This window comes from Coregonus clupeaformis, chromosome 7 (assembly GCF_020615455.1).
Source record: "Coregonus clupeaformis isolate EN_2021a chromosome 7, ASM2061545v1, whole genome shotgun sequence".
NCBI classification, from domain to species: Eukaryota; Metazoa; Chordata; class Actinopteri; order Salmoniformes; family Salmonidae; genus Coregonus; species Coregonus clupeaformis.
The window spans coordinates 68,024,504-68,047,881 of NC_059198.1; the positions used below are offsets into that span (position 1 = coordinate 68,024,504).

Genomic DNA, 23,378 nt, shown 5'->3' on the forward strand with positions numbered 1-23,378 from the left:
CGCCCAGTGTAAGGCGCCTAGACACCTGCCCAGGGGAAAGTTACAACCCCTGCCCGTTCCACAACGACCATGGTCCCACCTCTCGGTGGATTTTGTGACCGACCTTCCCCCCTCCCAGGGGAATACCACCATTTTGGTCGTTGTGGATCGGTTTTCCAAGGCCTGTCGTCTCCTCCCAATGCCGGGTCTCCCTACTGCCCTACAGACCGCTGAGGCTCTATTTACCCACGTTTTCCGGCACTATGGGGTTCCCGAGGATATAGTATCTGACCGAGGTCCCCAGTTCACCTCCAGAGTCTGGGGGGCGTTCATGGAACGCTTGGGGGTCTCGGTGAGCCTTACCTCGGGTTACCACCCAGAGAGCAATGGGCAGGTAGAACGAGTCAACCAGGATGTGGGTAGGTTTCTGAGGTCCTACTGCCAGGGCCGGCCGGAGGAGTGGTCAAGGTATATCCCCTGGGCAGAGATGGCACAGAACTCTCTCCGCCACTCCTCCACCAATCTAACCCCTTTCCAGTGTGTGTTAGGGTATCAGTCGGTTCTGGCACCATGGCACCAGAGCCAGATCGAGGCTCCTGCGGTGGATAAGTGGATTCGGTGCTCGGAGGAGACGTGGGACGCTGCACATGTCCATCTGCAGCGGGCCATCCGTCGACAGAAGGCGAGCGCCGATCGCCACCGCAGTGAGGGACCGGTGTACGCTCCGGGAGATCGAGTCTGGCTCTCGACTCGAAACCTGCCCCTCCGCGTGCCCTGCCGGAAGCTGGGTCGGCGGTTTGTGGGGCCTTTTAAAGTCCTGAGGAGATTGAACGAGGTGTGTTACAGGTTACAACTGCCTATTGATTATATGAATATTAACCCCTCGTTCCATGTGTCTCTTCTCAGGCCAGTGGTAGCTGGTCCACTCCAGGAAGGTGAGATACGGGAGACTCCTCTGCCCCCACTGGACATCGAGGGAGCTCCGGCGTACACGGTCAGGACCATCTTGGACTCGAGACGTCGGATGGGGGGTCTCCAGTATCTCGTGGAGTGGGAGGGGTACGGCCCGGAGGAACGGTGCTGGGTGCCTAGGAGGGATATCCTAGATCCATCCCTCCTGACTGAGTTCCACCGTGGTCATCCCACGCGCCCGGCTCCGCATCCTCCTGGTCGCCCCCGAGGCCGGGGGTCGGCGCAGCTGGAGCCGCGCGTCAAGGGGGGTACTGTCACGGATTCTGCCGAGGCTGCTCCTCCTCCTTGCTCGGGCAGGCTTCGGCGTTCGTCGTCCCCGGAGTACTAGCTACCACCGTTAGATATTTCGATGTTTGATTGGTTTGGTCTGTCTGTTGCACCTGTGTCCGTTTGTGTCTGATTATGTGTCCTATAAGTTTCCGGCTTTGTGTTTGTGAGTTTGTGTGTTATTTTCCTTTATTTTGTTTTGTTTATACAGTTCAGTAAAGTCTTGTTTGACTGAGCCCATGGGTCCTGCGTCTGACTCCTCAACCACATCCACATCAACACTGACAGTGAGGTTCTTTCTTCAAGTCCCCAGTAGGTGATGATGTCCCTTCCATCTATGTAATAATATATTACAGGTTATGGACAGGTGCAGTCAGGTGGCAGGAGGGTGGATACTCCATCCTGGATATGACAGAGTTTGCCTCAATCCATGGCTCCAGCAGGCGGAGTTCAATAACTACAGGCAGATGTGAGATGCAGGAGGATTTCAGTCTTCTCATTATATGCTGTAGGCTACTGACCAATTCAAAGCTTCCTTCAGGAGGAAGCTTTGCATCGGTCAGTAGCCTATAGAGTAATATGAGAAGATCAATTGCTGAATTTATTTAGACATTCTAAACAAAGTGTTTTGATAACTTTCAAGTGTAACAGTTCCTTGTAGAATAAACCATACTTCACATAATAATGTAGAAGTCGTGTTTTGTTAATATAACAATGTGCAAATATTATACCTTCCTGTACGATGTCCCATATAAGACAGGAGTTCCCTGAAATTTTTGAAGACCCCCCCCCCCCATTGATAGTATAATTTGAGTACATGATAACAAAAGGCGATAAAAATATATGTCTTGTATAATTTTAATGCTGAGTGCAAGGTCTTTCCCAATTCAGATATCAGTATCAACCAGTCTTTCAGTCAGAGGACTCCATTTCAAAAGTGTCTCTTCTGTCCTCCATCTGTAGAAAAACAAGGAAGAGTTGACGAGTGACACATGTATTGAAAGGGTGATATTACTAAACACTTGTGATGTACTAACTTATTAGCAATCACCCTTTGTCCCTTCTGAGGTGTTTGCCAACGCCTGATGGGCATGGAAGTGTAGATTAGCTCCAGGCCCCTCTTGTCACATATACTGGTCATGAAGGAGCCTGACTTCAGCTCCTATATCCGACCCAGCTCCTATATCACAGAGGGAGGAAGAGCGAGAAAGACTGTCACCATATAGTAATGGAAGCCAACAATAAATACACGGTTGAACATAGCCAATCAATGATCCTGACTCACAATTAGTTCACAAGGGACACGTGCCAGTATGGCACTGACTGGTTGGCATTACTCACTCGGGCCCAGGAGTAGTCCATCGGCACAGTGGAAAGGGGCACCTTCTTACAACATACAAGACACACATATACACACAGCACTGATTACATTATCAATGGTGGTTAGGTGAATTCCAGGACAGATAGTATGTTGACCATTGGACCAGATCAAATGTGACCAACCTGATTCAAGTGTCATCCATTACTCTGAAGTGCGACTGGTGTCTGGCCACTGCCTCAGCCTTCTGTAACAACTCCTGATATGGTAGGGGGGTTCCCACGACGCAGCTGAACAACAAATCCCCCAGGTAGCCTGTGAATGAAATAAAATAGAATCACTCAAACATATAGCGAGAAAAATAACTTTCTCTAGATGGAAGTAATTTATATGCTAATAGAGGGACTGTAACCACAGAATAGATTCAGGCCGGTGAAGCTGACTCTGTTACTATGCAACGAGCTGTGTATGTTGCTGAATGTTTGCTGACACGTTTTTTGCTTTTTGCTGCCAGAACCATAGCTATATTTGTAGTAGACAAGTACCATCATTAATAAATAAATTCCCTACACAATCAACTTTTATGAGAACAGGCATGTTGTTTTCGGTTAGCAGACAAAGTCCCCGAATGCCAGCTTGATAATGCTAACTTGCAAATCTGGGTTAGTTATCAATATCTTTGTCTGAATTTAAATGACTTGGCTAGCTAGCTAGTTAAAAAATGTTTAACTACATTTTGACCTTAGGAAACGATTTACACTTGTATGTTGTATCCTAGTGGAGACCAATATCTATCTTGTGTTATTAAACTATATAAAACGACAGTTGTTGATGTGTATGGCTGCATTTCAGATACATTTTTGTACATTTGAATGTTGCAGTAATAGGACCTAGGAGGACTAGCGTTTGAACGAGCGAGAGAGAGAGAAAATTATATTGATAGCAAGGCATGATCCCAATGACTCCCCCGCATGGAGAGAAAGAAAACTGCTATTTTTCAGGGACTCACAAAGCTCATTAAATTTTCTGATGCAGCAGGAAAATTATCAGCGACAAAAGAGTGATCAAGTTAAGACCTGACATCTGTACAGTATCATTCCCCTTTCATCTGAGGTATCATTGCTAGCCTGGTGCACTAGCATTTTCAAATAATGTTGTATATCTTTAATTTACATTCTGTAGAAACTATGAGAATAGAAAGGTTCAGAACTTTTGTGGAACATCACAGCACAGTTGAAAAATATATGGCAAATAGAAATCCAATATGGATGGTGTTAAGAGATAGATGGGAGGGTGAAGGGTGGGACCAATAACAACAAGATAACTCATGTAAAATATACTGTGTCCGTAAAATGTAGATAGGTTCAGAATATTTGCGAAAAAGCAAAGTAAAAAATATGGCAAATAGAAATCAAACTGGATGGATATCAGAATAGATGGGAGAGGTTGAGGGTAGAGGCAGGAATGGACTAAAAACAAACAAAATATAGCTATGGTAAAATAGATTGTGTCCGTAAAATGTATATATTATGTATAAGCTGGAAGTAGATGCCTAAGTGTTGTTATTCATTCGTTTACTCCAATTAGGGGAGGGGTGGTAGGGTTAGTGGAAAATAATAAATGAAAATATGTTTTTTTAAGATATATATATATATATATATATATATATATATATATATATATATATATGCATGTGTATTTATATGTATGTATGTATGTATGTATGCAATGTGTATATGTATGTATATTAATGTATAAGTCTGTATGTATGTATGTATGTATATATGTGTATGTATGTATGTACAGTATGTACAGCTTTCCTATTTTGTTGACTTACAGTAAGGGAAAAAAGTATTTGATCCCCTGCTGATTTTGTACGTTTGCTCACTGACAAAGAAATGATCAGTCTATAATTTTAATGGTAGGTTTATTTGAACAGTGAGAGACAGAATATCAACAAAACAATCCTGAAAAACGCATGTTTGTAGCTGAATTGGTAGAGCATGGCGCTTGTAACGCCAGGGTAGTGGGTTCGATCCCCGGGACCACCCATACGTAAAAATGTATGCGCACATGACTGTAAGTTGCTTTGGATAAAAGCGTCTGCTAAATGGCTTATTATTATTTTATTATTATATTATATTATAATGAGGGAAATAAGTATTTGACCCCCTCTCAATCAGAAAGATTTCTGGCTCCCAGGTGTCTTTTATACAGGTAACGAGCTGAGATTAGGAGCACACTCTTAAAGGGAGTGCTCCTAATCTCAGCTTGTTACCTGTATAAAATACACCTGTCCACAGAAGCAATCAATCAATCAGATTCCAAACTCTCCACCATGGCCAAGACCAAAGTGCTCTCCAAGGATGTCAGGGACAAGATTGTAGACCTACACAAGGCTGGGATGGGCTACAAGACCATCGCCAAGCAGCTTGGTGAAAAGGTGACAACAGTTGGTGCGATTATTTGCAAATGGAAGAAACACAAAAGAACTGTCAATCTCCCTCGGCCTGGGGCTCCATGCAAGATCTCACCTTGTGGTGTTGCAATGATCATGAGAACGGTGAGGAATCAGCCCAGAACTACACGGGAGGATCTTGTCAATGATCTCAAGGAAGCTAGGACCATAGTCACCAAGAAAACAATTGGTAACAGACTACGCCGTGAAGGACTGAAATCCTGCAGCGCACGCAAGGTCCCCCTGCTCAAGAAAGCACATATACAGGGCCCGTTTGAAGTTTGCCAATGAACATCTGAATGATTCATGAACATCTGACCACAACATCTGATGTTGTGGTCAGATGAGAACAAAATCGAGCTCTTTGGCATCAACTCAACTCGCCGTGTTTGGAGGATGCTGCCTTTGACCCCAAGAACACCATCCACACCGTCAAACATGGAGGTGGAAACATTATGATTTGGGGGTGTTTTTCTGCTAAGGGGACAGGACAACTTCACTGCATCAAAGGGACGATGGACAGGGCCATGTACCGTCAAATCTTGGGTGAGAACCTCCTTCCCTCAGCCAGGGCATTGAAAATGGGTCGGGGATGGGTATTCCAGCATGACAATGACCCAAAACACACAGCCAAGGCAACAAAGGAGTGGCTCAAGAAGAAGCACATTAAGGTCCTGGAGTGGCCTAGCCAGTCTCCAGACCTTAATCCCATAGAAAATCTGTGGAGGGAGCTGAAGGTTTGAGTTGCCAAACGTCAGGCTCGAAACCTTAATGACTTGGAGAAGATCTGCAAAGAGTAGTGGGACAAAATCCCTCCTGAGATGTGTGCAAACCTGGTGGCCAACTACAAGAAACGTCTGACCTCTGTGATTGCCAACAAGGGTTTTGCCACCAAGTCATGTTTTGCAGAGGGGTCAAATACTTATTTCCCTCATTAAAATGCAAATCAATTTATAAAATTTGGGTTTTTCTGGATTTTTTTTGTTGTTGTTCTGTCTCTCACAGTTCAAATAAACCTACCATTAAAATTATAGACTGATCATGTCTTTGTCAGTGGGCAAACATACAAAATCAGCAGGGGATCAAATAATGTTTTCCCTCACTGTACAACCTGGAATTAAAATTGATTTTTTTGGGGGTTTGTATAATTTGATTTACACAACATGCCTACCACTTTGAAGATGCAAAATATTTTTGATTGTGAAACGAACAAGAAATAAGACAGAAAAACAGAAAACTTGAGCGTGCATAACTATTCACCCCCCAAAGTCAATACTTTGTAGAGCCACCTTTTGCAGCAATTACAGCTGCAAGTCTGTTGGGCTATGTCTCTATTATCTTGGCACATCTAGCCACTGGGATTTTTACCCTTTCTTCAAGGCAAATCTGATCCAGCTCCTTCAAGTTGGATGGGTTCCGCTGGTGTACAGCAATCTTTAAGTCATACCACAGATTCTCAATTGGATTGAGGTCTGGGCTTGGACTAGGCCATTCCAAGACATTTAAATGTTTCCCCTTAAACCACTCAAGTGTTGCTTTAGCAGTATGCTTAGGTCATTGTCCTGCTGGAAGGTGAACCTCCGTCCCAGTCTCAAATCTCTGGAAGACTGAAACAGGTTTCCCTCAAGAATTTCCCTGTATTTAGCGCCATCCATTATTCCTTCAATTCTGACCAGTTTCCATGTCCTTGCCGATGGTGTTGTCGGGGTGATGAGAGGAGTTGGATTTGCGCCAGACATAGCCTTTTCCTTGATGACCAAAAAGTTCAAATATAGTCTAATCTGACCAGGGTTCCTTCTTCTATATGTTTGGGGAGTCTCCCACATGCCTTTTGGCGAACAACAAATGTGGTTGCTTATTTTTTTCTTTAAGCAATGGCTTTTTCTGGCCACTCTTCCGTAATGCCCAGCTCTGTGGAGTGTACGACTTAAAGTGGTCCTATGGACAGATACTCCAATCTCTGCTGTGGAGATTTTGAGTTCCTTCAGGGTTATCTTTGGTCTCTTTGTTGCCTCTCTGGTTAATGCCCTCCTTGCCTGATCCATGAGTTTTGGTGGGCGGCCCTCTCTTGACAGGTTTGTTGTGGTGCTATATTCTTTCCATTTTTGAATAACAGATTTAATGGTGATCTGTGGGATGATCAAAGTCTCTGATATTTTTTTATAACCCAACCCTGATCTGTACTTCTCCACAACTTTGTCCCTGACCTGTTTGGAGAGCTCCTTGGTCTTCATGGTGCCTCTTGCTTGGTGGTGCCCCTTGCTTAATGGTGTTGCAGACTCTGGAGCCTTTCAGAACATGTGTATATATACTGAGATCATGTGACAGATCATGTTACACTTAGATTGCACACAGGTGGACTGTATTTAACTAATTATGTGACTTTTGAAGGTAATTGATTGCACCAGAACTTATTCAGGGGCTTCATAGCAAAGGGGGTGAAAACATATGCACGCACCACTTATCCGTTATTTATTTTATTCAATTTTTTGAAACAAGTTATTTTGTGTACAGTCGTGGTCAAAAGTTTTGAGAATGACACAAGTACTGGTTTTACAAAGTTCGCTGCTTTAGTGTTATGAGATATTTTTGTCAGATGTTACTATGGTATACTGAAGTACAATTACAAGCATTCCATAAGTGTCAAAGGCTTTTATTGACAATTACATTAAGTTTATGCAAAGAGTCAATATTTGCAGTGTTGACACTTCTTTTTCAAGATGTCTGCAATCCACCCTGGTATGCTGTCAATTAACTTCTGGGCCACATCCTGACTGATGGCAGCCCATTTTTGCATAATCAATGCTTGGAGTTTGTCAGAATTTGTGGGGTTTTGTTTGTCCACCCATCTCTTGAGGATCGACCACAAGTTCTCAATGGGATTAAGGTCTGGGGAGTTTCCTGGCCATGGACCCAAATGTTCGATGTTTTGTTCCCCTAGCCACTTAGTTATCACTTTTGCCTTATGGCAAGGTGCTCCATCATGCTGGAAAAGGCATTGGTCGTCACCAAACTGTTCTTGGATGGTTGGGAGAAGTTGCTCTCGGAGTATGTGTTGGTACCATTCTTTATTCATGGCTGTGTTCTTACGCAAAAATGTGAGTGAGCCCACTCCCTTGGCTGAGAAGCAATGGTCTCAGGATGCTTTACTGTTGGCATGACACAGGACTGATGGTAGCGCTCACCTTGTCTTCTCCGGACAAGGTGTTTTCCGGATGCCCCAAACAATCGGAAAGGGGATTCATCAGAGAAAATGACTTTACCCCAGTCCTCAGCAGTCCAATCCCTGTACCTTTTGCAGAATATCAGTCTGTCCCTGATGTTTTTCCTGGAGAGAAGTGGCTTCTTTGCTGCCCTTCTTGACAACAGGCCATCCTCCAAAAGTCTTGCACTCACACCTGCCTGCTGCCATTCCTGAGCAAGCTCAGCACTGGTGGTGCCCCGATCCCGCAGCTGAATCAACTTTAGGATACGGTCCTGGCGCTTGCTGGACTTTCTTGGGCGCCCTGACGCCTTCTTCACAACAATTGAACCTCTCTCCTTGAAGTTCTTGATGATCTGATAAATGGTTAATGTAGGTGCAATCTTACTAGCAGCGATATCCTTGCCTGTGAAGCCCTTTTTGTGCAAAGCAATGATGACGGCACGTGTTTCCTTGCAGGTAACCATGGTTAACAGAGGAAGAACAATGATTTCAAGCACCACGCTCCTTTTAAAGCTTCCAGTCTGTTATTCTAACTCAATCAGCATGACAGAGTGATCTCCAGCCTTGTCCTCGTCAACACTCTCACCTGTGTTAATGAGAGAATCACTGACATGATGGCAGCTGGTCCTTTTGTGGCAGGGCTGAAATGCAGTGGAAATGTGTTTTGGGGATTAAGTTCATTTTCATGGCAAAGAGGGACTTTGCAATTAATTGCAATTAATCTGATCACTCTTCATGGCATTCTGGAGTATATGCAAATTGCCATCATCAAAACTGAGGCAGCAGACTTTGTGAAAATTAGTATTTGTGTAATTCTCAAAACTTTTGACCACGACTGTATGTCCAGTACATGAAATCCAAATAAAAATCAATTGAAATGACAGGTTGTAATGCAACAAAATAGGAAAAAACGCCATGGGTGATGAATACTTTTGCAAGGCACTGTATGTATGTTTGTATACATGTATGTATGTGTGTATATATACAGTGCCTTGGGAAAGTATTCAGACCCCTTGACTTTTTCCACATTTTGTTAGGTTACAGCCTTATTCTAAAATGGATTAAATTGTTTTTTTTTCCCCTCGTCAATCTACAAACAATACCCCATAATGACAAAGCAAAAACTGGTTTTTATCAAATAGAAAAAAATAGAAATATGTCATTTACATAAGTATTCATACCCTTTACTCAGTACTTTGAAGCACCTTTGGCAGCAATTACAGCCTCGAGTCTTCTTGGGTATGACACTACAAGCTTGGCACACCTGTATTTGTTGAGTTTCTCCCATTCTTCTCTGCAGATCCTCTCAAGCTCTGTCAGGTTGGATGGGGAGCGTCACTGCAAAGCTATTCTCAGGGCTCTCCAGAGATGTTTGATCGGGTTCAAGTCTGGGTTCTGGCTGGGCCACACAAGGACATTCAGAGAGTTGTCCCAAAGCCACTCCTGCATTGTTTTGACTGTGTGCTTAGGGTCGTTGTCCTGTTGGAAGGTGAACCTTCGCCCCAGTCTGATGTCCTGAGCACTCTGGAGCAGGTTTTCATCAAGGATCTCTCTGTACTTTGCTCCATTCATCTTTGCCTCGATCCTGACTGGTCTCCCTGCCGCTGAAAAAGATCCCCACAGCATGCTGCTGCACCACCATTCTTCACCGTAGGGACGGTGCCAGGTTCCTCCAGACGTGACACTTGGCATTCAGGCCAAAGGGTTCAATCTTGGTTTCATCAGATCAGAGAATCTTGTTTCTCATGGTCTGAGAATCTTTAGGTGCCTTTTGGCAAACTCCAGGCGGTCTGTCATGTTCCTTTTACTGAGGAGTGGCTTCCGTCTGGCCACTCTACCATAAAGGCCTGATTGGTGGGGTGCTGCAGAGATGATTCTCCCATCTCCACAGAGGTACTCTAGAGCTCTGTTAAAGTGACCATCGGGTTCTTGGCCAACTCCCTGACCAAGGCTCTTCTCTCCCGATTGCACAGTTTGGCCGGGCAGCCAACTCTAGGAAAAGTCTTGGTGGTTCCAAACTTTGTCCATTTAAGAATGATGAAGGCCACTGTGTTCTTGGGGACCTTCAATGCTGCAGACATTTTTTGGTACGCTTCCCCAGATCTGTGCCTCGACACAATCCTGTCTCGGAGTTCTACGGACAATTCCTTCGATCTTATGGCTTAGTTTTTGTTCAGACATGCACTGTAAACTGTGGGACAGATGTGTGACTTTCCAAATAATGTCCAATCAATTGAATTTACCACAGGTGTACTCCAATCAAGTTGTAGAAACATCTCAAGGATGATCAATGGAAACAGGATGCACCTGAGCTCAATTTCGAGTCAAAGCAAAGGGTCTGAATAATTAATTAAATAAGGTTTATGGATAAAAACCTGTTTTTGCTTTGTCATTATGGGGTATTGTGTGTAGATTGCTGAGGATTGTTATCCAATTTAGAATAAGGCTGTAATGTAACAAAATGTGGAAAAAGTCAAGGGATCTGAATACTTCCCGAAGGCACTGTATACAGTGGGGAGAACAAGTATTTGATACACTGCCGATTTTGCAGGTTTTCCTACTTACAAAGCATGTAGATGTCTGTAATTTTTTATCATAGGTACACTTCAACTGTGAGAGACGGAATCTCAAACAAAAATCCAGAAAATCACATTGTATGATTTTTAAGTAATTAATTTGCATTTTATTGCATGACATAAGTATTTGATACATCAGAAGAGCAGAACTTAATATTTGGTACAGAAACCTTTGTTTGCAATTACAGAGATCATACGTTTCCAGTAGGTCTTGACCAGGTTTGCACACACTGCAGCAGGGATTTTGGCCCTCTCCTCCATACAGACCTTCTCCAGATCCTTCAGGTTTCGGGGCTGTTGCTGGGCAATACGGACTTTCAGCTCCTTCCAAAGATTTTCTATTGGGTTCAGGTCTGGAGACTGGCTTGGCCACTCCAGGACCTTGAGATGCTTCTTACGGAGCCACTCCTTACTTGCCCTGGCTGTGTGTTTCGGGTCGTTGTCATGCTGGAAGACCCAGCCACGACCCATCTTCAATGCTCTTACTGAGGGAAGGAGGTTGTTGGCCAAGATCTCGCGATACATGGCCCCATCCATCTTCCCCTCAATACAGTGCAGTCGTCCTGTTCCCTTTGCAGAAACGCATCCCCAAAGAATGATGTTTCCACCTCCATGCTTCACAGTTGGGATGGTGTTCTTTGGGTTGAACTCATCCTTCTTCTTCCTCCAAACACGGCGAGTGGAGTTTAGACCAAAAAGCTCTATTTTTGTCTCATCAGACCACATGACCTTCTCCCATTCTTCCTCAGGATCATCCAGATGGTCATTGGCAAACTTCAGACGGGCCTGGACATGCGCTGGCTTGAGCAGGGGGACCTTGCGTGCGCTGCAGGATTTTAATCCATGACGGCGTAGTGTGTTACTAATGGTTTTCTTTGAGACTGTGGTCCCAGCTCTCTTCAGGTCATTGACCAGGTCCTGCCGTGTAGTTCTGGGCTGATCCCTCACCTTCCTCATGATCATTTATGCCCCATGAGGTGAGATCTTGCATGGAGCCCCAGACCGAGGGTGATTGACCATCATCTTGAACTTCTTCCATTTTCTAATAATTGCGCCAACAGTTGTTGCCTTCTCACCAAGCTGCTTGCCTATTGTCCTGTAGCCCATCCCAGCCTTGTGCAGGTCTACAATTTTATCCCTGATGTCCTTACACAGCTCTCTGGTCTTGGCCATTGTGGAGAGGTTGGAGTCTGTTTGATTGAGTGTGTGGATAGGTGTCTTTTATACAGGTAACAAGTTCAAACAGGTGCAGTTAATACAGGTAATGAGTGGAGAACAGGAGGGCTTCTTAAAGAAAAACTAACAGGTCTGTGAGAGCCGGAATTCTTACTGGTTGGTAGGTGATCAAATACTTATCTCATGCAATAAAATGCTAATTAATTACTTAAAAATCATACAATGTGAATTTCTGGATTTTTGTTTTAGATTCCGTCTCTCACAGTTGAAGTGTACCTATGATAAAAAATTACAGACCTCTACATGCTTTGTAAGTAGGAAAACCTGCAGAATCGGCAGTGTCTCAAATACTTGTTCTCCCCACCTTTATATATATTTACAAAAAATATATATGTGGGATTGGAAATGAAGCAGACAATTACATTGATGGAAGCTACAATCTATCTGCAATTTTAAAGTTGATCTACCCCCCAATTTCTTTTTTTTTTAAGAAAAAGATAAGTTGTATAACCAAAAGTAGCTACCCGCTAGATAGTACCAGCTATCTACTTAGTGAACATACTCACCAACGGATGTAATCCATTCCTGGCTATCTGGCAATATTGTTGAAATGCATTGGAAGTTTGCACCAACTTTATGGAAACCCATTTTCACTCATATTTGCCAAGCAAAATGTGACAGACGGTCTTATGTAGCAAAATTTGAAATTGTGATTTTTACATTGGATAAAAGTAGAGACTCAGAGCTAGAAAAATAGTATATCATACACTACAGTTGAGGAACAATGGTAAAGTAAATATTCTTTGAAAGTTGATAAACTTGTAACCTCACTTTTGAGAAAATGGCCCTACTACGAACACACCCATAGTATAAACCAGCCTTTAGTCTTGAAATCTTTGGTTGTTTAGTACATTACCTCACGTGAATCTTTAAAGAGATGGGTGGGGCTAAGGCTTAAGAGGGTGTGAATGTTTTGGTAAATCTACTGGAGAGCAATTATTTGTCTACAACCATTCAGCATCATTCACGCCCTCTTAAACCTTAGCCCCACCCATCTCTTTAAAGATTCACGTGAGTGCCAGAGTGCGCTCTTGGTGTTCGTAAACTCAAAGCATTGTCTGATTGTCCGTTCGTAAATTCAGAGCATTTCGCTCTCGGAGCATTTAGAGCACACACTGGACACTCTGGCCATGGAGTAGGGTTGATCCGAGCGTTCTGACCTAACAAAAGCAGTCAAGCACCCAAGCTAACTGGCTAACATTGGCTAGCTTGCTAGCTACTTCCAGACACAAATGAGAGAACAGCTCACTCTGACCATTTTACTCACCCTAGCAGAGCTGGTTAAGCAGTTTTTTTGTTATCCAGAGCGTTGGTGACTGTAACTGTGCTGCTGGCAACAATTTAATTACATTACTTTGCCAACGTTTACTGACACCGGCCATATTCAACGGGTGTTGAGCGTTAATATATTTGTCAGTTATTCTGCCCTCTGGCACACTCAGACAACTGCTCTGAAATCAGAGTAGATAGCCAGAGTGAATTTACCAGTTACGTCTATCGGCAGTTGTCACAGTGACATCATGAACATTCTATTGAAATGGTTACTTGCAGAGTGGAGTCTTTTGTTTATTCATGTAGCTAGCTTGGTAACAATGAACCATAATCCCAACTCATAACGTTATTACCCTGCTTGAATCTGCAGGTAACTAACCAACCAGGTTCAATGTTAGCTAGCTAACATTAGGCTATAACTAGCAATGCAAATGGCTCTGAGATACGAATATTATTGCTACACAGATCATACACGCAAGGTTAGCTAGTGAGCCAGCCAGCTAATGTTAGCTAGCTAGCAAACAGTATGCTTTAACTTGAAATGAAAATGACTTTCTGACAAAATTAGAAACGTGTAATATCTGAAAATGTAGCTAGCTAGACGCTTCTCCCTCTCTGTCACGGATGCCATGGTTGCCCTTAGTTTGAAGATGTAATCCGGAGACAGGTGTTTTATACAACTGCCTTCTGTGTGTTCTCTTTTTGACTCTCTCTGCATATTTGCAATTAAACGCCAGAATTTTTCACCTTAGCTATCAAACTCTAATTCTACCGGGCATTCCATTGATTACAAAACTCGGTCCTCCAGACAGTGGAGAGCAACACTTTTGCAGTTCTACAATGTAATATATATTTTTTAAAGCCACGTTAAAAAGGATTACCTACATATACTGACCAGCTCATGGCAGACCAATCCGAACTCATCTCTTGGCATGTCCAGCCCATCCATTATCTCAGCCAATCGTGGTTAGCGGGAAGGTTCCTGTCTTTTTCTGTCCTGAAACCAACTAGGCTCGTAATTTAACAATTGTACTTGTATTTACAGATGGCATACAAGTTTGTTATTAGGCACATGAAACTTCACATGTTCCAGAAGGCATTTCTACCCGAAAAAGCATTTTGATAAAAAATAAAAAGTTTACTTTCTAATGGCTCTCCTGTGAAGTAGTGACGCGCAACATACACCTAGTTTCCTGAAACGAGTCACAAACGTGCATGCGTTGCACCTTAGACTTGACAACATTGGGCGAGTTCGTTTTTGCATGGCCGAAGTCTGAGTTTGCACTTTTTAGACCACACACACACACACACACACACACACACACACACACACACACACACACACACACACACACACACACACACACACACACACACACACACACACACACACACACACACACACACACACACACACACACACACACAAATACATACACATACACACACACACACACACACACACACACACACACACACACACACACACACACACACACACACATTGTTCCATTACCTTTTCTTTACTTCAGGGAGGGATATACAGTTAACTGGAAGAGGTCCAGAAATGGAAACAACAATTTTCAATAAACAAATCAAATGATTACTGACAAACCTCTCCCATTTCAGGCCCTAAGTCAGAGGAGTCTTGTAACTGAATCAGCCCTCTAACTTAGTGCGTACTTAAGCCGTAACTGCACTACTGCTTCTCTCTGTGTATCTTTTATTCTCCCTATGCTACTATAGATAGGGCCAGACTGAGGTAAATGGAATAAAATTGTTCTTCTGGGGATTTAAGAACTGACTTTGATTGCAATTTACTAGACGGCAGCAAATCAATAGAGCAAATTAGAGCTCATGTAACAGCTCATGTATTTCTGTCAGCCATCATGGGTAAATGCTCCACCTGTGTTTGAACTGTCTTCTCATCCAAACATTCATGAGAATATGTTTTTTCCCTCAGACACACCAACATCATCCAGGTACTGGTTTTTCTCTTTAGGGCCAAGCAGCACATCGACACTATTAAGACTTTCTAGAGTACCATATATAACTGGATTTTTTATGCTAAGGTCAACTATATACAAAGAAACATGCGGCCAGAGCTGCTCTGTGTGTGTGTCTGTCATCTTATTTGTACAGGAATTTTGCCCGTCTGTCCTTCTGAGTGGCAAACCTCTCAATGACCCTTTGATTAAAGTCAGGAATGTCCCTGACAAGTTTCTTCTCCATGGAGAGCATGGCCAGAGCGTTCAGGGCGATCCTGTGTCATGCTGTTTCTCAGGAAGGTCTTGATCCTTTTCAGTGTAGAGAAGCACCTTTCTGACTCAGCAGTTGTCATGGGTGTGGTGATGAGGATCTTGAGGAGGCTGGCAGTCTCTGTGAAAGTGCTCTGAAGGTTGTTCTCCATGAAGAACTGGTACAGGGGCACTGCACCACTACAAGCCTTGAACTCACTGTTCTCACAGATGAGGGACAGTTCGGTTTTGAGCTTGGCCTTGTTCAACATGGGGTACGCTCCACGGTTGTTTCAAGCGCTGTATCGGGGAACTTCACACTGTGTTGTGGGAACAACTCTCCGTGCAATAGTGTTGCGCTGATGAGGTGCTGGGTGAAGGAGAACCTCTCTTTGGCATGACTCAGGATGGTATCACATACCTGTAAAAGATACATCATCAGCTTTAATTTGCAATTAAGCTATTTTGATGCAAGTGATCCTGACTGACACATGCCTATGTCCAACTCAAGTATATGATTACCAAGGTGCTGATTGTTCAGGGTTTTGGCTACATACTACCAGGCCTGAAAAAAGTTCTATGGGGAAACACTGACAATTACATCACAACTTACCCTCTATAGCCAACCTCTGTTGTTCTCCTGGTCCCAGCATCCTCCGCGCTTGATGGGCTGTTGCTGCTCGTCAGATGCGCTGTCCCCACACAAAGAGGGAATTGAGGCCCTGGGTCCAAAAAATAAAGTTTAATTTGATAACTTGCAATCAGACTTCTTAGCTCACTGTAATTCCCCCCTCAACACACAACCAGTGACTTATATATATATATATATATATATATATAGACAGACAGACAGACAGACAGACAGATAGTGTGTATATACACACAAACTATGTCTAGTAACTGCTTTTAACCTGTGATGTACATAATTAACTGATGTTATTACGTTTTAAAGCCTTTTTCTATTACATTTGTGAGAGGGATGCAACATAATTTTGTTCTGCTGTGCACTTAGCAATAAAGTTAATCTTCAATAACAACTAGGCCTCTTCTAGAAATTGACCTGGTGGACACCTGAATAATTATTACAAACTGTGTAGTACTTTCCTGCATTATTATCAACGTCTGATTGTGTCTTTTGGACAAACACTTGTTCTCGTGGTCGAGTAACAACAACTGCGCTCCTTGAGTGACGGGGTGGTACTTGGTGAGAGAGGGAGAGAGACGACCCAAATTGCGGAGTAAACTAGAAAACGGACGTTACACATGGCGGAGTGGCATTACCACATTTAACAAACCAAACATTGAAATACCGTTATAGAAGGTAAAGTAAAAACCCAAACTGGTCTGTGCATCAATACCGGTATATAGTAATATATAGGCAACATACCGTAAATCTGTATCAATTATGTATCAGTTTTACATGTGACCCATATCAAATTTGCGCATTCACACTGAAGGAGCACACAAATGCAATGCTCATTTGGCGTGATTGTCGTTGGTAACACAGGTGAAAAAAAATCCTGAATGGTATCCTAATGGCAGCCATTTTGGTTAGGAGAAATACAAACAACTCTACTGCCATACATTCCAATTAGACTGAAGGCATACAGTTGTGTCCAAATATATTGGCACCCTTGGGCTTTTCTTAAATAATTCCCTATTTCTTCTAAAATCAGTTGAAATTTGAGAGGAAAAAAATGGGTCTCCACACCTTTAATTATATTTCTGTAAACTTAAGTTTACAATTGTAATTTAGAAAATATAGACAAATGTCATGGACTAAATTATTGGCACCCTGGAGCTAGTACTTGGTTGCACAGCTTTTGGCCAAGATAGCTGCCAACATATGCTTATTGTAGACATCAATGAGCTTGCTGCACCTTTTCTGCTGGCAATTTGGCCCATTCTTCAGCAGCAAACTGCTGTAATTCTTCAATGTTTGAGGGTTGCACTCACCAACTTCTTTTTTCAGATCTTGCCAAAACTAATGTGGTCCGTGTAGCTCAGTTGGTAGAGCATGGCGCTTGCAACGCCAGGGTTGTGGGTTCGATTTCACCACGGGGGCCAGTATGAAAAAAATGTATGCACTCTTAACTGTAAGTCGCTCTGGATAAGAGCGTCTGCTAAATGACTAAAATGTAATGTAAATGTCTTCTCTTTCCTTTTAAAATACTAAAACAAATATAATTGTGACGGCTCTATGATAATCACTCACTTTGATGACCAGACACATTTAGGCTTTTAAACTGTTGTAAGTGAACTATTCATCTTTCTAACAGCATCTTTATCAGCCAATAGTAAATATAGTTATTTACCTGATTGTTAGCATGCTTTCTGTGAACCTCTGGACAAGTGCTTTAATGAAGACAGGGTCGATGTTCCTCTTCTGCAGCTGGCTGAAAAGCATGTCCACATTTGGCATGATCTTGTGGAACAGTGCCAGGAAAAAACAGAAAGCCTCGTCTTCGAGCATCCTCACAAAGCCCCCGCCTCTCTGACAGTCGGGGCATCAAAGTTCCCAGAGTCTCTGATGGTCTGGAAACACGTTAGGAGGTCATCCCTGTACTCGTACACAGTGTTTACAGCGCGACTGTGGAAGTTCCACCGTGTTGTAGAGGCTCTGGGGAGTCTCCTCGTGCCCACGCAAGGCCAACTCAAAAGCCCCACAGAACTTCACACAATCGATAATTTTGGATAGAATGTGCCTGTTTTTATCCACCTCCTCATTGTGTTTCCTCACCGCAATCCTGTGGCCGTCATCCAGCTGCGTAGCAATGTTCACCCTTCCTAATACAGCTAGCTTTACAGAGTTGTCCATGTGTGCCCTGGTGTTCTCATGTTTCTTTACCTTCTCTGACAGGTGCTTCATATCCCTCACTCCGGTACCTGTCCATGCTGAATCTGACCCCGTCGTTTTAAAAAAGCAAGCACGGAAAGCAAAATAAAGCATTAGCATCAGTGCACCCAGCTAGCCAAGCCTTCCTGGTGTACCAGCTACGGGAGAAGCCGCGCATATACTGCTTCCTTTCGCTAGCCTGCTGTCTGATTGAGAGGTCAGGTTGATCTGGGCCCAGCTCTTTCACCCGAACTTTCTCTGACAAAGTTCTCCTCTCAAACGGATCTTGGAGGAGAGATTTCACCGAGTTAGGGTTGGGTCTTGGAGGAGTAACGTTTGCGTTCGCCATTGTCGTCTAGTAAAAATGGCGCCACTGGAGCCCGGTCCTTATTTTATCAGGGGCGAGCTTGGGGCGATAAAATAATCGCCCTCCTTGGATTCGAATTAAAATCGCTGATTAGCTACATTTTATGTCATACATTCATATCTTAAATTAGCAATTGGCTTAACTGCTACGTAGACCCGCCTCCTCGGGGCACTTTCTGTATCGCCCAGAGCTGACGAGGCGTTTGACAGGCAGAGGAAAGGTTGCGAATATGATTTTCTATCATATCTTACACATATTACTGTGTGCATTCCATATTTCAAACACACAAATATTGACATACTGATGTTTTTATAATTATTATTATTATTTTTATTTTTTTATTTTTTTTTAAAAATAATTTTATTTAAGGGCGGCGCCCTAGCGCCCTCTATCGGCCAGCCGCCACTGTCCTTGAGGTTAAATAAATATGACTGTTCGTGTCATACGACAATGAAATTAGTCACCATTGCAACAATGGTGTGATGTAGAGAGTGATGTGAGGATGAGGTCAATTAATCTGACTGTCTGGGATAGTTACATCACATTGATTGTTCGAGCAATGAGGCTCCTCCCCATGAATTGATCCCCTACAGTGTTAGAAGGCTGTCAGTCGGAACTGAGCTTATCAGTAAGGGAATGGGGGGATGGAGGGATCAGGGGAGGAGAGCTTATCAGTGAGGGGTTGGGGATAATTTTACATTTACATTTTAGTCATTTAGCAGACGCTCTTATCCAGAAAGACTTACAGTTTGTGCATTCATCTTAAGATAGCTAGGTGGGACAACCACATATCACAGGCATAGTAAGTACCCTTCCCCCCTACCTTCTAGCTCTGACTATGTTGATAACTACTTTATTGAGGAAAAGTGTACTTACTATGCCTGCTAAATAACTAAAATGTAAATTATAAAGTGCAAGTGTTGGTTCAGAAAAGAGGTTGAGGTGAGAAGGGTGTGGAGGGATGGAGTAGAGCTAGGCAGCAGTAATTCCAGGGCTGTCTGCTTCACTAAATCATTGGTGCTGTGACATTGTCAGCTACCTTCACACATCCACACATCCCCTCTCCTACTTACAGACTTAGTCTGCGGCCCAAATGGCACCATATCCTTATATAGTGTATTACATTTGACCAGAGCTCTGTTCAAATGTAGTGCACTTTATAGGGAATAAGGTGTCATTTGGGACACAAGATTACAGTAGCATGGCTACTGGACACAGAACGAAATAGCAGGTGGGGTGACATAGAACTGTTGACAGCCTGAGAAATTTTTTATTTGTTGTATTTATTTTTTTGCCTGTCATCCTCTTTCTCCTTTCTTGCCCTTGAGGGTGAAAGGTGGAGTGTTGCAATAGATGCTTCAAGACTGGTGAGATGGAAAGAAGAAAAGAAAAAAGGAAAGTGAAAGAACAGAACAGAATAGAACACAGCAAGTCTGCTTCTTGCCCCTTGCCTTACATTACCATAATGAAAGTGGAGTATTGCAATAGATGCTCTTACACTGGTGAGATAGAAAGAAAGAAAAGAAAATGAGGAAAGTAAAGGAACAGAACAGAAGACTAGAGAGTCTGCTTCTTGCCTCTTGCATGACATTATAATAATGAAGGGGCCTGGTTGAATCTGAGGTCATTAGCCTCCTCTCTGTGTGTTCCGCTCTCCTAATTGAAAAGTCCAGCTAGGAGCAGGAAGTCACACTGTGGAGAAAATTGAGGCCCCGCGGACCGCTGTTGCCTGACTGAAACCCTGTTAAATACGCCCATCAAAGGAATAGGCGAGGAGAATGAGGTGTGTGTGTTTGTGTGTGTATGTGTGTGTGTGCATGTGTATGTTTGTGCACGTGTGTGTGTGTGTCTGTGTATGTATGCGTTTGTGTGTGCCATCAGTGTCCCCCCGTGTTCATCACTACAAGATCTCACGGTTTTACCAATTTGATTTCAGATTCCAAAGATTTCTCCAAACGTCAAATTTAGAAGTTTCTCCAAACATCAAACTTCAAAGGTTAAGTTAGGGATAGGGTTACGGTTACAACAGAAGCAACTCGATGGTAAGGGTTAGGCATTCATTCCGAATGGTTAAGTAAAGTGTTAAGGCTTGGGATAGGGTTAAAGCAAAAAAAATACAAACCAAAAACATTTCTATGGTCAACCACCGTGGTTAGTCCTGTGGAGGTCCTGTGGTCCCGTGTGTCACCAGTCCTCCAGTCCTGCAGACCCTGTTGAGTAATGGAGTCTGACGGAGAGCATCTTCCCAGGGTGCAATCCTGTTTGGCTCCTCACACGCACATGCACACACACACACACACACTCATGCACACACACACACACACACACAGTCTTGTATAACTAACCATGTAGGGACACACAATTCAGTCCCATTCAAAATCCTATTGTCAATAGGCTGTGTCCCAAATGGCACACTATTCCTTAGTTAGTGCACTACTTTTGACCAGAGCCCTATGGGCCCTGGTCAAAAGTAGTACACTGCATAGGGAATAGGGTGAGATTTGAGACACAGTCTATGATTCATACAGTACATACAGTGGGGAAAAAAGTATTTAGCCAGCCACCAATTGTGCAAGTTCTCCCACTTAAAAAGATGAGAGAGGCCTGTAATTTTCATCATAGGTACACGTCAACTATGACAGACAAATTGAGAAAAAGAAATCCAGAAAATCACATTGTAGGATTTTTTATGAATTTATTTGCAAATTATGGTGGAAAATAAGTATTTGGTCACCTACAAACAAGCAAGATTTCTGGCTCTCACAGACCTGTAACTTCTTCTTTAAGAGGCTCCTCTGTCCTCCACTCGTTACCTGTATTAATGGCACCTGTTTGAACTTGTTATCAGTATAACAGACACCTGTCCACAACCTCAAACAGTCACACTCCAAACTCCACTATGGCCAAGACCAAAGAGCTGTCAAAGGACACCAGAAACAAAATTGTAGACCTGCACCAGGCTGGGAAGACTGAATCTGCAATAGGTAAGCAGCTTGGTTTGAAGAAATAAACTGTGGGAGCAATTATTAGGAAATGGAAGACATACAAGACCACTGAAAATCTCCCTCGATCTGGGGCTCCACGCAAGATCTCACCCCGTGGGGTCAAAATTATCACAAGAACGGTGAGCAAAAATCCCAGAACCACACAGGGGGACCTAGTGAATGACCTGCCGAGAGCTGGGACCAAAGTAACAAAGCCTACCATCAGTAACACACTACGCCGCCAGGGACTCAAATCCTGCAGTGCCCCCTGCTTAAGCCAGTACATGTCCAGGCCCGTCTGAAGTTTGCTAGAGTGCATTTGGATGATCCAGAAGAGGATTGGGAGAATGTCATATGGTCAGATGAAACCAAAATATAACTTTTTGGTAAAAACTCAACTCGTCGTGTTTGGAAGACAAAGAATGCTGAGTTGCATCCAAAGAACACCATACCTACTGTGAAGCATGGGGGTGGAAACATCATGCTTTGGGGCTGTTTTTCTGCAAAGGGACCAGGACGACTGATCCGTGTAAAGGAAAGAATGAATGGGGCCATGTATCGTGACATTTTGAGTGAAAACCTCCTTCCATCAGCAAGGGCATTGAAGATGAAACGTGGCTGGGTCTTTCAGCATGACAATGATCCCAAACACACCGCCCGGGCAACGAAGGAGTGGCTTCGTAAGAAGCATTTCAAGATCCTGGAGTGGCCTAGCCAGTCTCCAGATCTCAACCCCATAGAAAATCTTTGGAGGGAGTTGAAAGTCCGTGTTGCCCAGCGACAGCCCCAAAACATCATTGCTCTAGAGGAGATCTGCATGGAGGAATGGGCCAAAATACCAGCAACAGTGTGTGAAAACCTTGTGAAGACTTACAGAAAACGTTTGACCTGTGTCATTGCCAACAAAGGGTATATAACAAAGTATTGAGAAACATTTGTTATTGACCAAATACTTATTTTCCACCATAATTTGCAAATAAATTCATTAATAATCCTACAATGTGATTTTCTGGATTTTTTTTCTCAATTTGTCTGTCATAGTTGACGTGTACCTATGATGAAAATTACAGGCCTCTCTCATCTTTTTAAGTGGGAGAACTTGCACAATTGGTGGCTGACTAAATACTTTTTTTCCCCACTGTATCTGTTACTTGAACTCTGTGAATAATTTATTTGGGCTGCAATTTTTGTGGCTGGTAACTCTAATGAACTTATCCTCTGCAGCAGAGGTAATTCTAGGTCTTCCATTCCTGTGGCAGTCCTCATGAGAGCCAGTTTCATCATAGTGCTTGATGGTTTTTGCGACTGCACTTAAAGACACCGTATTGACTGACCTTCATGTCTTAAAGTAATGATGGACTGTCGTTTCTCTTTCCTTATTTGAGCTGTTCTTGCCATTATATGGACTTGGTCTTTTACCAAATGGGGCTATCTTCTGTATACCCACCCCTAACTTGTCACAACACAACTGATTGGCTCAAACACATTAAGAAGGAAATAAATTCCACAAATTAACTTTTAAGAAGGCACACCTTTTAATTTAAATGCATCCCAGGTGACTACCTCATGAAGCTGGTTGAGAGAATGCCAAGAGTGTGCAAAGCTGTCATCAAAGCAAAGGGTGGCTATTTGAAGAATCTCAAATATAAATATACTTTGATTTGTTTAACA

General features: G+C 43.1%; 1 long non-coding RNA gene across 1 annotated transcript; it reads right to left on the minus strand.

Annotated features, from left to right (window-relative positions):
• Positions 1-2,087: 2,087 nt before the first annotated feature.
• On the minus strand, positions 2,088-21,001 carry LOC121570007. The gene is made up of 5 exons (XR_006001408.1): positions 20,846-21,001; positions 2,722-2,851; positions 2,504-2,604; positions 2,270-2,398; positions 2,088-2,175 (listed from the first exon to the last, which is right to left on the minus strand). It is a non-coding gene; the product is annotated as an uncharacterized LOC121570007 (long non-coding RNA).
• Between the last annotated feature and the right edge of the window lie 2,377 nt (positions 21,002-23,378).